Raw genomic sequence first — 14,543 nt, 5'->3', positions numbered from 1 at the left:
GTCTGTACATATTATCTTGTTTCCTGCTGTGACAAAATAGATTTTAATTCTGGAGATACCATCTTCTAATACTTTCAATACCCAGAGGTTGTCTGTTTATTGCTCAAGAGAAAGTGAAGGGAACCACTCCCTTGATCTCAAGTAAACCAGAAAGCAGCAGTTCGTGGCTGTATTGGCTTTGTAATGCTGAGATAGTGACTGTAGAAAAACAACCAGACAGCTTCAAGAAGTAAGATTTTTTTTGTGTGTGTGTGTGTTTTTTGGTTGTTTTTTTTTGTTGTTTTTTTTTAACATGCTGAAGCCATTTAAAATATTGCAAGGGGGAAGGGCAAGGAGGGTGGTAAAAAATACATCACCCATCCCTTGTGATTCTGTGGTTTTGTCTGAATATTTTTTAATTTTTTCCCTACAATCAGCCATGCGTTTCAGTTGTGATCGCTGCCCTAAGACTGGGGCTGCATCCAAGATGTCTTATTTGCCTAATATTAAAAATATGTGCGTGTAATAACATTTTTCTAATGGTTCTAGTCTGGAATATACGTCACACACCTTTGTATTAAAGTTCACAGCGCCCTTTTTACATGTTTCTGTCCTTTGTGGTGGAGGCTATGCATGGACTTCTTAATTTGCAATTCTGGTCTTAAAAATATAGTTCAAAGCAGCTTGTTATTTATCACCAGAAGTAAGTTTTCACTGTTTGTCTGTCTTGCTCAATCTGGTAGAACCAATATATTTGTGATAGGCAATTTGTCTGCTTAAAGAGGTTATGGTTCATTTACTAGAAGAAATGCTGAGCAACTGACAGACAGTGAGGGGTCTGAAGACCTTCTTCCTTCTGTCCTTCTGGAGATGTCTGGAAGCTGTAGGGTTTTTGGTCTAAAATATGTGCAGAACAAATCACGGTGATATCATAGGTGTGAATTCCTGTCAGAAGTTGTGTGTTAGCAAGGCTGCATTCTTTCTTGAATTGAAGTAATAAAACAGTGTCAAAGAAAAGGGACAGTGAATTGTTGGGTTTACAGTATGTAGGAAAATGAGCTTCTGAGCTGCTTGCAATTAATAAATCTCTGTTTTAAATGTATAACCATCCTTTAAAAGACATGATCTTCAACGTGCCAGGCAGCAGACAGTACCTGTGTGCTTAATTCCGGCTTGCAGTGACATCTTCTGGATGCTGAGCACTGGGAAAATATTACCTATTATTTGAGTAGTTGATGGAAAGTTGAGTTTTTCCCTGGAATGGTCCACGGTCAGTGGTGTAGTAATAGGACAAACCAATCCAAATCTGCTGTCTCCCAGGCTTGTTCTCTAAAATCTTTGCTTTTCAAATTGCTTTCAAAACATAACGATGTGAATTTGAAGACTCTTTGCAAATCTGACCTGTATTTATATCAGCGTGTTTGGAAGAGGCCCATCAAATGATTTCCATATTGTTTTCAGTGTGTCTCCAGTTTATTATTCTGAGAAAATTTGATGCATCTGCAGCGTGCACGATCAGCCTTTCTGATATGCAGATGCAGAGCCTCGCCTATCTCGTGGAATCAGTGTAGCAACCGCTCTTACAAACGCCGTGACAATGTACAACCTCCTATCTGAGAACCAGATCAGACTGAAATTGGGACTCAGTCCAAAAAGCAAAATACTGCAATCAATCTACTTACTGTGTCAGCACTCAGCTTCGTTTCTGTTATGTGCACTGCAGGGAAAGGAAGTGGGAAATGCGCGGCAGCATCCAGAAACGGATTCCTGAGTCACGGAGGATGGCAGAGATGAGATGGGTGTTGGTGATAGGAGGTGCTTAGAGGTTCCCATTTTTGCAGACACTCTGTGGCATGAGGGATGTTGCAGGCGATGTTCTAAGCCCGGGTGACACTCAGGAAGTCACTACATGACACTACAGATGCCACGTGACTTCCCTGTTTACTCTCAGGGCTTGTCTGTGAAGTGGCAGTGACAGAATGAAGGGATTGTGCCACATCATCCTTCCTTGGTCCACGGCCCTTGGCCTCTAGAGTCACAACCCTTGGTACCAGTGGGGATTTGTGGACTCAGGCCCTTGGTAAACCTTCAACCTTCAACTGCTGATGTGTTCAAACTGAGGCAACCTCTTGCCTAAGACTGTGCATTTCCTTCCCCTCTGCCGGCCCCGCTGCTATTCCGGGCTGTGGGCTGGCACCGCTCCTCGTCCGGCGGGCATCGCTTTGGGGACAGGTGGGCTTCCTGCTGCCAAACCACCTGCTGCACGGCTCACCCTCCATTCCTGCACGCTTCCCACTTAACCCCCTCATGTCTCACTCCCTTCTGTCCTAAAATTGGCACCGTATTGGGAAAATCACTCACCCGAGCTCCTGGGAGAGCAGGACCCGTGTGCCCGATGCCGCTCAGATTACTTGGGAGCGTAGTGTGCACTGCACAGCAGCAGGGTCACTTCGGGGTTATAACACTAAATCTTTCAAAAGTAATCACTCTTAGGAGTGATTTAAGCACTCGAGTTCCTGGGTGAGAGCCAGTTGCCAAGGTTTAATCTGCACCTTAAAGCTCTGCTGGTAAATCTGATCTGGCAGTTCTGGGGAGAGGCACCAATAGCAAAGTATCTTCCCTGATAAAGAGCAGCGAGACCTTTAATGTCCACAACAGAAATAAAAACATTTTAAAGGGTTTATAAAATTATTATTGCAGCAGAATGCATGGATGGGGTTTGGCTCTGATATATTTTTTCTTTTTTAATAGTAAATTGGTATACAAAGGAAGTTAACGTATTTGTGCAGCTCAAACTCTGTGCAGAAGAAAATCATTATACCCAAAGCCAGTAACTTTTCATGAACGTGATAACAACTTGTTGCTTGCACTTCCCATATAAGTTTCAGTGTCATGAATACTTTTATTTACCCATTAAGCTGCTTTTTCTTTGTAAATCAGAATTTTTGGTTATGTTTTGCCAAAGCTAACTAGTAAGTACTGAGTTATTCTTCTAGGGAAGTGGGGGATGATATGTATTTTGAGCCAAAATACTACAGCACCTAAGAAAATGGGGTTTCTGTTCTTAATTGCCAGTTTCTTTCTGTCTTTTATCGTGTCTTGGTTAAAAAAAAAAAATCAACAAGCCCATTGTGATGCTTTTGATTGGGCTTCAACAGAGATAATAAAAGTGTAGTGTCCTTTTGTGAAAGGAGTTTTTAATTATTGTTAATTGTACTTGCCAGCTTCATTTCTGAAGGGAAACGGAGGTGACCTCATCCTGAAAGTTGTCAGTCTCATGCTGGTGTCATTCACTGCCTGGAAAAGAGGTTGAGGTTTTGTTTCTTGTTGCTTCTTTTAATGAGGAGTTATCCGCAGGCCTGATGGGCCCTGTGGCTTTGGGAATGCTGTCCAAACTCTGCCTCAGTAGCAGGCTTGTCTCTGAAACGTTGAACTGCAGAGCTGAGTTGTGGCTCAGGGGCAGGGGATCAGCAGAGTCTCAGACCTGTGATATGCCCATTCCAGTAGCATCTCTAACAGCACCAGTACCAAAGACTTTGGGGAGAGGTGATGGACCCTTCATAGAGGACAGCTGAAGATTCAGGGGTTTATTCTTTCTCTTTCATACTAATTAATCCAATAATCTTGGATGTTTAGATTATCTATCCAAAGACCTAATTTCTTAACCCTTTGCCAGTCTTGGGTTCAGCTTGTTCTTTGAGGTCTCTCCTTCACCTGTGCTTTGCATTTAAACAGATGCTAAGAGAGATTTCCTCACCCTTTGAACTGCAGACCATGCAGGATAGTGGGGGCTGCATGCCTGTGCAGGTGCCAATGTATCAGGACAAGTCAGTGTTTAATTATGGCCACAGTGTAAATGCCAAAATATTTACAATCATTTTGGTTCATTGAGCTTCTCCACACGTCAGGAGAAGGATGAAGAGGAGTACGTTTTTGTCTCTCTTCACTATTCTGTATTTCTTAAGCTGTTACCTCGTTTCATCTTAAATGAACCTTCTCTAAAATACTCTGAACTTTTCAATTCCATTTCAGTTCACCCAGTGCCATCTGCCACGGTGTCTGCAATGTATTTCAGTCCTGACGAAATCCCCCTTTCTCATCGGTACCTCCGCACACTGTCGTAAGGATGATCTGACAAGCAAAGCTGGCAAGTTGTTCCCACCTTTGTTGCCAATTATAAAGCAGTGTAAAGAGGCAAATTCTGACAGCCTGTGTCCTTAGGGGTGTTTGAATACCTAACTCATAGTGAAATCATTATCAGTGAGGCTCTTGAACATCCCTGAGGCTCTGGGCTGGGGTCTCCGCTCACGTTTTGCTCAAGCAGTTTCTCCCTGACTTTAATCACTCTTCTGTCTGTCTCAGATGGGTATTTAAAGCTGCAGATTTTTCCTCAGCATCAAAACCATTGACTTGGAGATAGACTGAGCACAGGGTACTAGCAGTTCCATCTAAAAGGGAATAAGCATCCAGCTGGTTGGTTTTCTAGTCATGGAGAAATCTGCAAGGTCAGTGAGCTTGGTACATGTGATGGGTCTCCTCACCACTGCCAGATGTGTTGGGAACTGTGGTCTGGAGCTCTCAGTTTATCTCATTCCTTTGCTTTCTGCTGCTCATTAAAAGATGGAATTAAAATCTCAGTGGTGTGAGATGTTCAGGCTGTCTGAAATGGTTTTCATTCTGTGGCTCCCACAATTTGTTCAGGCAAAAGGAAGGGAAGTTTTCCTGAAGTAAGCCACATTCTTCAGTAAAAACGCTGAACTCAGGTCACCTTTGACTTTACTGAGTCCTTCCTTTGCTATCTGTAACATGAAAATTACATGTGCATCTTAAAGGATTGCTCTGAAAACCATGATAGTTGTGTTACCACTCCTGTAGTCTTACCAAATTATATATTAAATAAAAATATTGTCAGACATGTTCACCTCCCAGGGCTGAGTTTGGTGTCTTGTTCTGATATCTTGTTCTTCATCCTGAACAGAAACACAGGAGACTGAGGTCTTGTCTCTCGTTCTCACAAAGCACTGTAGAAATTGTGGCTGTTCAGAGTATTCCTTGAATCACTGTTCCGTATGTTGTATAGTTGTGACTCCCAGGTTTCAAAATGGGATAAAGAACCTGTTATCAGCAGCAGCAAACGTGACACATCTCCTTCTCTCGTGCCAGATGACTTTTTGATGTCAGATTTTGGAGGTATATGTTTCATGTGGGCACAGCTGGGTCTTGATTTAAAAAAAAAAAGCGACTTGAAACTACTCTGGGGCACAAATAAATGACTTGCAAGAATAGCAGAGTATTGAGCAACAGGCAAAGGATGTGTTGTTTCCTTTAAGGGTTCTGACTAGAAATGACGTCACTTAGATAGTTTGGATGTTTGTGAACACTACAGGGCTTGGAAAGGGAAAGCAAATCGGAAAAACACTGGGAAGCTGAACAATTTGTTTTGTTTTATGACTCCCTGGTAGTTTAATGAGGGAGCTATTACTCATGCGCTGTCACTGCACATCTAGAAAATTCCTCTGGGTTTAAAAAACTGGCAGGAAAAAGTAGTTTCCTAAAAAACACTGAATTAATGAGATAAAGCCCATTGCTCAGGAGTCCCAAACAGGAAGGGTCAGAGGCGGAGCTGTGCAGGGCTCACGGTGTGTTGGAAATCTCCACAGGGGATTTCAGAGAGCAGATAGTGCTGGCAGGGATTCAGAGAAGTGATGCAGCAGATATGCTCAGCATCTCTCTTTTAGGATGCAGTAGCATGGATTTGGGGAGAAAAAATACAAGTTCAGTTGGGGCATTGTCACCAATCCTCCCTCTCCATTCCTTTACATCTGAAAATATCTGGGACTGGGGTGCTTAAAGAAGGGGCTTTGTAGCCATGGGCAATGATACAAGGCAGTTTATTAGTAATATTGACATGTGAAATGAGGGAGATATATTTAAGAGAAGAAAAAGAAGTATTTGTTGTGTGGGCTTAATTATACAGCTTTAAATGAATTTTCACAGTTTTATAATCTTTATTCCCATGGTCTGACTTCTTGCTTTGAGTCTGTACTATTTTATAGATCTGTACAGTATTTTACAGATCTGTAGAGTGCAGTTTGCATGTTGACTTCACTTATTTTTAGGTGGTTTAGCCTATCCTGTCACATTCATACCGGATACACATTATCCTCACCTTAACTGGAAACCTGATATAACTTTCGTGGCCCTGAAGGCAGGGTGAAGGCTGTTTCAGATTGATGGTGTAGAGAGCACAGTAAGCAGAGGGCTGCTCCAGTCTGGAAATGCAAGTGAATATTCCTTACCAACCCCCTGACACAATTACTCACTCGTAGCATAAGTTACTGTAATTTCTTTTGCCAAAAAAACTCTGATAAAGCAGAGGCTGTTAGGAGGGAAATCCGTAAGGAGTCTGGAAAGTGTGATGTAAGGATTAGTAATAGAATTAGCAAGCTGCTGTAACAGTGCTGCTACAGTTTCTCCTAAATTACAGTACCTCAAGCATAATCATAGTCATTCCTTGTCTTACTGCAGTGCTGTGGTGTAGCCCAATCAGTTTTGTCTTCTCTCTGTGTTGCTATCCTTGTAAGCCCTTTAAAAACTCTTTTAATTACTCATTTTATTCAAGAATATTACCAGTTTTCCATGGAAATACAGAAGTAACCCTGGAAAGGTTGTGTATTTTAAGCTTCGGATCAAAATGATGCTCAGCTCTGTCCCCCTGTACATGCAACATACACTCTCTTAAAAAATATCCAGTACTGAGCTGGTTTTTAAATTTTTCTGAAGCACAGAGGTGCCCAGTTTATGTCTCTGTGCTGGATTTTTGCCCTTGGGTGTGGAGCCCAACTGCTTGAGCCAGAATTAGGAAATACTTCCTACATGTGCTGTGAAAAAATGTTGGATGACAGGGCAGAGCTCAGTTTCCACCAGAATGGAACAGAATGAGACTGAAAAGGCTGGGGGGACGCTTGTGGTATTATGAAGATGGCAGGGGTGTGGATGTCGTGGAATTTTGGAATCAAAATAGTCTGCAGAGAGGGAGACACTCCAGAGGGAACTTGCTTGGGACGCATTAGACCAAGGTTTGGGCATCAGTCGCTCTGAGGATGTGTGTGTGTGTGTGTGTGTGGCAGGGAGCACAGGGAGGCTCAGGAGCTGCACAAGTAATGCAGAGAAATGTTCAGCCTCACATCTTGGATCTGTGCTGCTCCAATTTTCCAGGGCAGTGTGAAGCTGAAGGCTGAGAAGGCACAGAATGGGGCTCTCCTGCTTTCCATGTGGGTGCTTCTGTGTCCAGTGAAGATAGTGAGCACCAGTGCTCCTGTGCAGCCTTGTTCTCTGGTTTTGGCATGGATTGTGGTGGATTTTAGGCTCTTTCAGGGGACTTCGTGGTGTTCAGACTGCTTTTTGCCTAAATAGATTGCAGCAGAGTCTCAGTGAGAGGCAGGTTCCCTCGCTCCAGGTGGGACGCCTTCAACTGTGCAGGAAATACCAGGCTCTGATATGGCACGTGCTGATGCCCCAGCAGCTACTGAGTAGAGAGTTTTATCAGTCTGGACTTCAGGCACCTAAATGCCACCAAAATTTGGGCAGAACCAAGACAGGCCACATGGATGATGCCTGCAGCCTCCCAGTCTCGTGGCAAAGAGATGCTCCTCAGGCAGCCGTCTGAGGACAGCCGTGTCTCACTGCCTTCTTCAGCAGCAGGACTGGCCTTCCCAAAGCTCCAGTCCTGTGTGTGCTACACCAACAGGGGCTTGTTATTGATGGAAACCTACCTTAGTTTCTCTGGTAATGAGGGTTTAATTGTAGTCCATTCACATTATGATGGTTCAGCTGATTTCCTGCCTTGGCTGAGGGAGCGTCTCTGCTGTTTTCTCTCTGTGCTGAAAGGAAGTGGCTGAAGGAGTTGGTGTGTCTGACAGGCAGATCCAACCTAACGTGGTGCTGCTCCCACCTTTGCACTGGTGCATGTGCTGCCTGACACCACCATCCCACACCTGTTTGAGCTCCTCTCCCAGCTCCTGCTTTACAGCTGGATTTTGGAATGCCAGGTGTATGTACGCACCGCCTTCAAGCGATTGTCAGGTTTTGTGTTTGAAGACTTTTCCTCTTCTGTCTTTTCTTAGACTTTACTCTGTCAAGGCCTGTGCAGCTGGCATTACATAGCACATATTTTATTATCCCAGTCATCACTTCGACTGCTTAATCCTTTTAACCTTCACAGTGGCTACAGTAGGAATTACGGGGATAATCTTGAGTGAATTTCCTTGGCCACTATTAAAACCACAAAGAAATCTAAAGTAGTTCTGTGAAAAAAAGAATTTCTTGATGAAACTATTTGTGAGGGACTGAAAGGGGGGAGTGCAAGTTGAGAACCCAGTCCAGCTGCAGGGAAATGGCTGTGGGGATACCACCACGAGCTGGCAGCTGCCACATTCCTGTACCCATCATCCCAAACCTGTTGTAAGCACAAAACAGTTAATGCAGAACAGTCATCCCTGCTGGGCATGGAAGGGACCTTGCTGCCAGATGGTATTTATGTTGTGCATTATCTCCGTAGGTTTTGCATCTGTCTTTGCTGCAGTTTTGTTTTCTGCCTTCAAATTCCCTTTTTTTCTTATTGTGTCTAATAAATTAAATTGAATTTGCAAAATTGTACAAAGTGACATTAGGATGTGCCTGTTAACAGAGGAGAATTAATTAATTACATGCCGTGAACTAACTGAACTCATTTAGTCATTGATGAATTAACTTAGTATGTCTGTTACAAACAGGAGAACTGGAATGTTGGCATTGACTAAATAACTGGTGTTTCTTTAGGTTTAGTTAGCGTTCCTTAGTCTAGTAATGGCCAGATTTTTAGAAGTAGGAAGTCCTACCAGTCATTTGCAGTTTTGTGTTCCCCTCTGTGATTCCATCCTACACTGACATCTGCCCCTTGAATCCATTTGAAACCTTGAAGTTTCTAGTTGCTTTTTCTTAACCAAATCTTATAACTAGTTCTTCATCATTCCCTTTTTTTCACTGGTCAGACCTTCAGTGTCATCGATCCTATTTCCAGCTGGAGATTCCATTCTGCATGGATGTCTGTAATTCTGGGGGCAGGGGTTGTGGTCTTTCTTAATCATATTTCTAATGTGCACAGTGACATTCTCTCCATGCATGTTCTGCATCTTACCTCTTCCCAGATTTCTTTGCAAACATGGATTTGATTTCTCTCTCTCTGCACTCAGGTTTCAGACCTGCACCTCTGTGCCTCATTTTGTTTTCCTTGCAAGGTGTTTGTGTGGCCTGCACACATGTGGGTTGATAGCACAGTGTGGTGTTGACAGAAAGGAGCTTTCTCCCATGCCAGCCCTCTGTAAATGCCACAAAAATACCTTTTTATTTAAGCCTCTGTTTTAAAACTATATCCTTCTATGCAGCCCAGAGTAGAAAGGCCAGTGGGCTGTTAATCTGCCTTTATATCAGGTTTTATTGTCTCATTATTCCTTATACTTTCTCTTCTTTTACGTGTGTTCTCACTTTTTTGCCTCAGGCAGTAAACTAGAAACCAAACTCATTTTGTTCTGTTTTATGTGAAGCTTCTAGATTGGTGTGTTTTGATCCATGACAGGGTCTCTGCCCTGCTACAGTAGTTTCCTTTCTTGGAAATCATTGGGAAGGTAAATACCTGCAGTAGCTTTAAAATCTGCACAAGCTGAGTTTCTCAGCTCTCAAGGCAAATCAGAAGTTCAACCATGCTTTGATGCTCCGATTAGGAGATGCTGACCTTGTTTGCAGCTTCAACAGGTGGAGCCAGTTGCAGGGAGAAGGCTGATAAGACCACAAATATTGGATATGTGCACATTATGTTTTCCTGATGGATAGGGACATGCTTTCCTAGTGCAGCTAAAGATGTTTAATAGCCGTTGTCGATCAGAGCAATAACTGTTCCATAAATCAGAATTACTTTCAGAATCCAACAGCCCCTTTTCCCATCTCTTGCTTGGCTGTGTTCAATATGTGGAGCCCTAAGTTGTCCTCTGATTAGCTCTGTGATTTCCGTGCCGTGTGCCAGCATCAGTGTTTATTATTGAAGCACATTGTCTGCTTTTCTCTTGATGATGTGACTGTCCTGTAACAGAAGTCACATGCACAAACTGAGTAGTAACAGGAGTTCAGGAGGAAGGATCAGTAAATATTCTAAGCTCTGCGTGGTTGTGCAGATGTAATTGATTCCAGCCCTGCCAGATGCTCACCAGTTGATCCAGATGATCCTTGCTCAGCATGCAGTGAAAGATCCCTGTCATCTCCTGGCTCTTCCAGTCTCTAGCACAGCTTACAGGCCATTGCTCAGTCCCTAAAATCTTTATCTTTACCGTAACCATGTGACTTTTTTGTATTTTTAGGGGAAGCTAAACTGGAAATGCGCACACGCGCATTTAACATAAACCATTTTATAAATTCCAGGTACTGATCTCACAAAGGTGTCCTGCATATGCCAAAGGACGAACATGTTGTTTGAGGGAAAAGCTGTTCATAAATCTGTGCAAACTGAAAGGTAAATAATTTCTTTTTCCAGTACATTGATGGAGTAAGATCTCTGCGTCGGTTATTTTTCCTGCTGTGAAATATGTGGTGTAAATGTATCTGGCATATATTATATTTGTCACCGCGCAGCAGCAGAATGTAGGAAGTGGTTATCTTTAAAAAAATTTGATTTATGCTTCATAGAATCACAGATTGGTTTGGGTTGGAAGGGACCTTAAAGATCATCTCGTTCCAACCCTCTGCCCTGGGCAAGGACACCTTCCACTAGACCAGTTTGCTCAGATCCCCGTCTATTCCTTGTTGTACTTCTTTTGCATAACAAGGAAAGGTTCAGAGGTGGCTTGTTTCACTCTGAAAATATTTCTGGCTTGGATTTCAGGATTTTTTTTCAGTGTCATACATGATGGGAGGAGTAAAGAATATTTGTCTTCGAATAAAAGATCCGCTGCAGTGTGCTTGTGAGGCGTAAGAATTCAGCTGAGGTTAAAACTTGAAGTGGTCTGATTGAATTTCCTATCTTTCTTAATTGTTATCTTTTTTCTGTGTGATAATTTTAATTTCACTTCCTCTTCAGTAATCGTGGAGTCTTCCAAAGTAATCTGAGTTTGTGTTATATCAGACAAAAATTACAGACTAATAAATGTTTTCGTGGTGCTTAGTGTTATTTTTAAAAGATATGTAAGAGCAGTTCTTTCCAGGTCCTTTGACAGACAAACTGCCATGATGATTCGTGGGGCAGCATAAATTAATCCAGTGCTGGAGATAAGCAGAGAGGCAACAACATTAAAGGGTGCCTGGTTTTAAGAGCTCACTTTGCAGGGACAGAAGTGGCTGTGATACAACACATGGCACGAGGATACAAACAGTAGGTGTAGCTTTGGAGTGCTCCATGATGGACATTTCTACTCAGGGATGGGATTAGCACTTCTATTGAAACTTATATAACAACTACAGTGCCAGGGTGGTTGCTAAAAATGATGCTCATCGCTGTTAGATCCCAAAAGCTTTCAGTCAGAAGAACTATTTTCAGCTGAAGAAATATTATTTTTTTATTCCTAATGGTCATTGTTTTTCTCCCAGATCCCAATGAGATACTTTTAAATATGTAAGGCAGCAGTAGAAATGAAAAAAAGTGTTTATGTAATGTAAAGACATGGACAAGCAACAGTGAGTTTTGTTGTGGGTGGCTACTTCATTATCATATCTTCATTAACATACCCTGGCAGTCAGCAGGGAATTACATTGTTCCTTATGTCTGTCCTGTCCAATTGCTGAAATATAACATCAGCTGCTTTTATCCAGCAAATCTTGATCCCTTTGGGGAAAAACCCACTGTTTTCCTGCCTCTGTTGCCCCAGAGGTTGGTGTTTGACTGAAGAGCTGCTATGGTGATGGGCACAGGGTGGGAATGTGGACAGAAATAGAGCGAGGCTGAAGCCAGGCTGTTCCTGCTTCCTTATGGTTTCAGTAGCCCTCTCTGATATGGATGGTGACTGATTCCAAGGAGGTATTTGTTATTACATATTTGAGGCAGGGTATTTTCTGCCTCAAGTTAACATAATTAACACAAAATAATACTCAGGCAAAAAGGAGGGTGGGGTTCTCAGATTGATAATGTTTTTTACAGGATGCACATCATAATTCCCTGCAGAGCAGTTTGTGCCCGTTGTGCTGGGATTTGGATGCACAGAAATCTCCCTCCTCCCATCCAAACTGAAGTCAGTTTTTGGTGATGCATAATTCATATCCTGAAGCCTGTGTCACAAAAACATCTTAGTGCTTTTTTTCCCCAGCTCGATAAGCCCGCTTTTGTATTTTTAGGCTTTCCTTTGCTGCTAATCCCCAAAATCAGCCTGAAGAGGTTTCAAAACAGAGTTCAGAGTAAATCTGAGGCAACTTCTACGTCAAGGATATTGCTGTATGCAGCAGGTGATTCTCTGGCACCTGCTGTATATAGATTCTGCCTCCACAAAGGTTTATTTCCCTGTGGCATGAGGGCTCAAAATGCCATGGAGTCAGTGCACAAGGTGGACTGCACCTCACAGGAGTCTGCCAGGAGGTTTGGATACATCTTTGGATATATCTTAAAAGGAGTAACAGGTACTTTGTTATGAAACAGAGACAGCAGTTTCTTTTGATGGAATTTTGAAGCTCTAATCAGAAATTACTCCTTCCAAGGGGAACATGATACCTGTATTTACTGCTGTTGCTTAGTGGTACACTGTGATTGCCTGTTCTGACCGTAAATGCGCTCACATAAATTCGGATTGTGAGGAGCCATAACGTGGCTAAAAAGCCTGTGTAAGAACCTGGAGGAAGAGAAGGATGATTCTGAAGTTGTATTTTAATTTATCTCTCTGCAGAACAACACAGAGGGGACTAACTCAAACAGCTTCTTGTGTTTTGTTTTTTTTCTTCCAGATTCTGAAGACAAACCTGTCAGTAGCGAATTGTCCCAGAAGCACATGGAGAAAGTTGTACATGGTGGAGGCTGTTTTTTCTGAGGTACAGAACATCTGTGTCCTTCCTTGGTATCAGCTGTTGTAAATACCTTGTGGCCATTAAGCCTTTATTGCTCGAAGCTTTGAGAAGCTTTGAAATTAAAAAGATTAAAGGTATTGTGTGTGCATAATGGATAAATTGAATGTTTCACTAGTGGGAAATAACTGTCTTTATTTGAGAGCTGTGTCCCTGTTCCAGAGGGATGTTCCCCAGATCTCTTACTTCGTAGTTCTTCTCAGTGCAGCTAAACAAAGCACAGGAAGGAATGGGAAGTACTCTCATCAGTGTAGGAAATCTTTTCAGTAATGGTTTTTCATGTCAATAATTTCCTCACAAATGCTTTTTTGTTCTTACCTGTTTATATCAAGCCACTGCAGACCTTCTGATCATATTAAATTCCATTAGTGGAGGCTTTGATTGTTTCTTGCACACTGCCCATTTAACGTAAGAAAACAAAATTGTTCGGTAAGAAAAATTCAAATGGAAAAATTCAGGCCTGTGGGGGAAGTTGGACCTTGTGCAAAAACCCAGTAAAACTTGAGTAAGAACCTCAGAGTTCAGTGTATTGATTTTCTTGTGAAAGTTCAAGAGCTGTGTTTCGTTGCAGGCTGAAACTCATCTCAACTCCTCATGACCAGCTGAGCAAGAGAGATGGGATTTGATGCTATCCAAGGTGTAATTCCACAGTTCATGTCTTTTGCTACTGCCAGCTTAATAAGTTTCTGCCCACTCCCAGCCATTCATTTCCAGCCCAGCAGCAATGCAGTGCCATCTCTTCCCTGACCGCGCGGAAAACCAGATGGCTGAAAATAACTCAGTCAAGAAAAGAAACCCTATATTTTATTTTTTTTCCTTTGAATTAGAATCATTTGAATGATGCCCACGGGCAGTCATATTGGTACAACTGAAGGTGACATGAACTGCAGCATCAGAGGCAGCAGTGAGCACTGGAGGGTGTCCCAATGCTAAGTGATCTCGCTGTCAACAAAAATCTGCTCTGGGACCATATCCTGGATGAAGGGGTGTTTCACTAGCCACAGGATTATTTATTGAACTGCTGCTTTTCATTTATTTTATTAAGGAAGATTAACATCTTCTTGTTTGGGCAGGTTTATTTTTTTTTACTTGAGGAGATAAACCATCTCTGTGAGAAGTCAGTCAGCTTTGTGGACAGCCATGAATGTCAATAAAGTCTTGGCAAACACAGTAGGCATTTATTCAGCCTTGCAAATTAAAAACATTTTTCCTGCTTGTTTAGTGAAGGGAACAAAAAAAGACAAATTACATAGCGGATGAGCTCTCTTGATAGTTGGAATTCATTAAGCTGGTGGTGAAAACGCTGGGGGATTGATGGTGCAGAAAAAGAAAAGATGAAGCAGCTTTTCCCCAATAGCTGTGGTTTAAGTTCAAGTTGAAAATGACCAAAAAAAAAAAAAATCCCTTAAAGACATCTGTAACTGACTTCACAGTCTCAATTTCTATCTGGGTAGACAGTTCTTTTCTCACTGCAGTTAATATTAATTGGTTTT

The 14,543-nt window shown here is 42.3% G+C and overlaps 1 long non-coding RNA gene across 3 annotated transcripts in view; it reads left to right on the top strand.

Annotated features, from left to right (window-relative positions):
- LOC135415057 (uncharacterized) overlaps positions 1–13,845 on the top strand; it is a 114,976-nt gene extending 101,131 nt beyond the window's left edge. For all 3 annotated transcript variants that reach the window (XR_010430952.1, XR_010430953.1, XR_010430951.1), the window contains 2 exons: positions 10,432–10,522; positions 12,934–13,845. This is a non-coding gene — a long non-coding RNA (uncharacterized LOC135415057). The remainder of the gene's footprint in view (positions 1–10,431; positions 10,523–12,933) is intronic.
- The last annotated feature ends 698 nt before the right edge of the window (positions 13,846–14,543 follow it).

The sequence above is a fragment of the Pseudopipra pipra genome, chromosome 5, assembly GCF_036250125.1.
Source record: "Pseudopipra pipra isolate bDixPip1 chromosome 5, bDixPip1.hap1, whole genome shotgun sequence".
In the NCBI taxonomy this organism is placed as follows: domain Eukaryota; kingdom Metazoa; phylum Chordata; class Aves; order Passeriformes; family Pipridae; genus Pseudopipra; species Pseudopipra pipra.
This window is presented reverse-complemented; position numbering and strand designations above follow the sequence as displayed.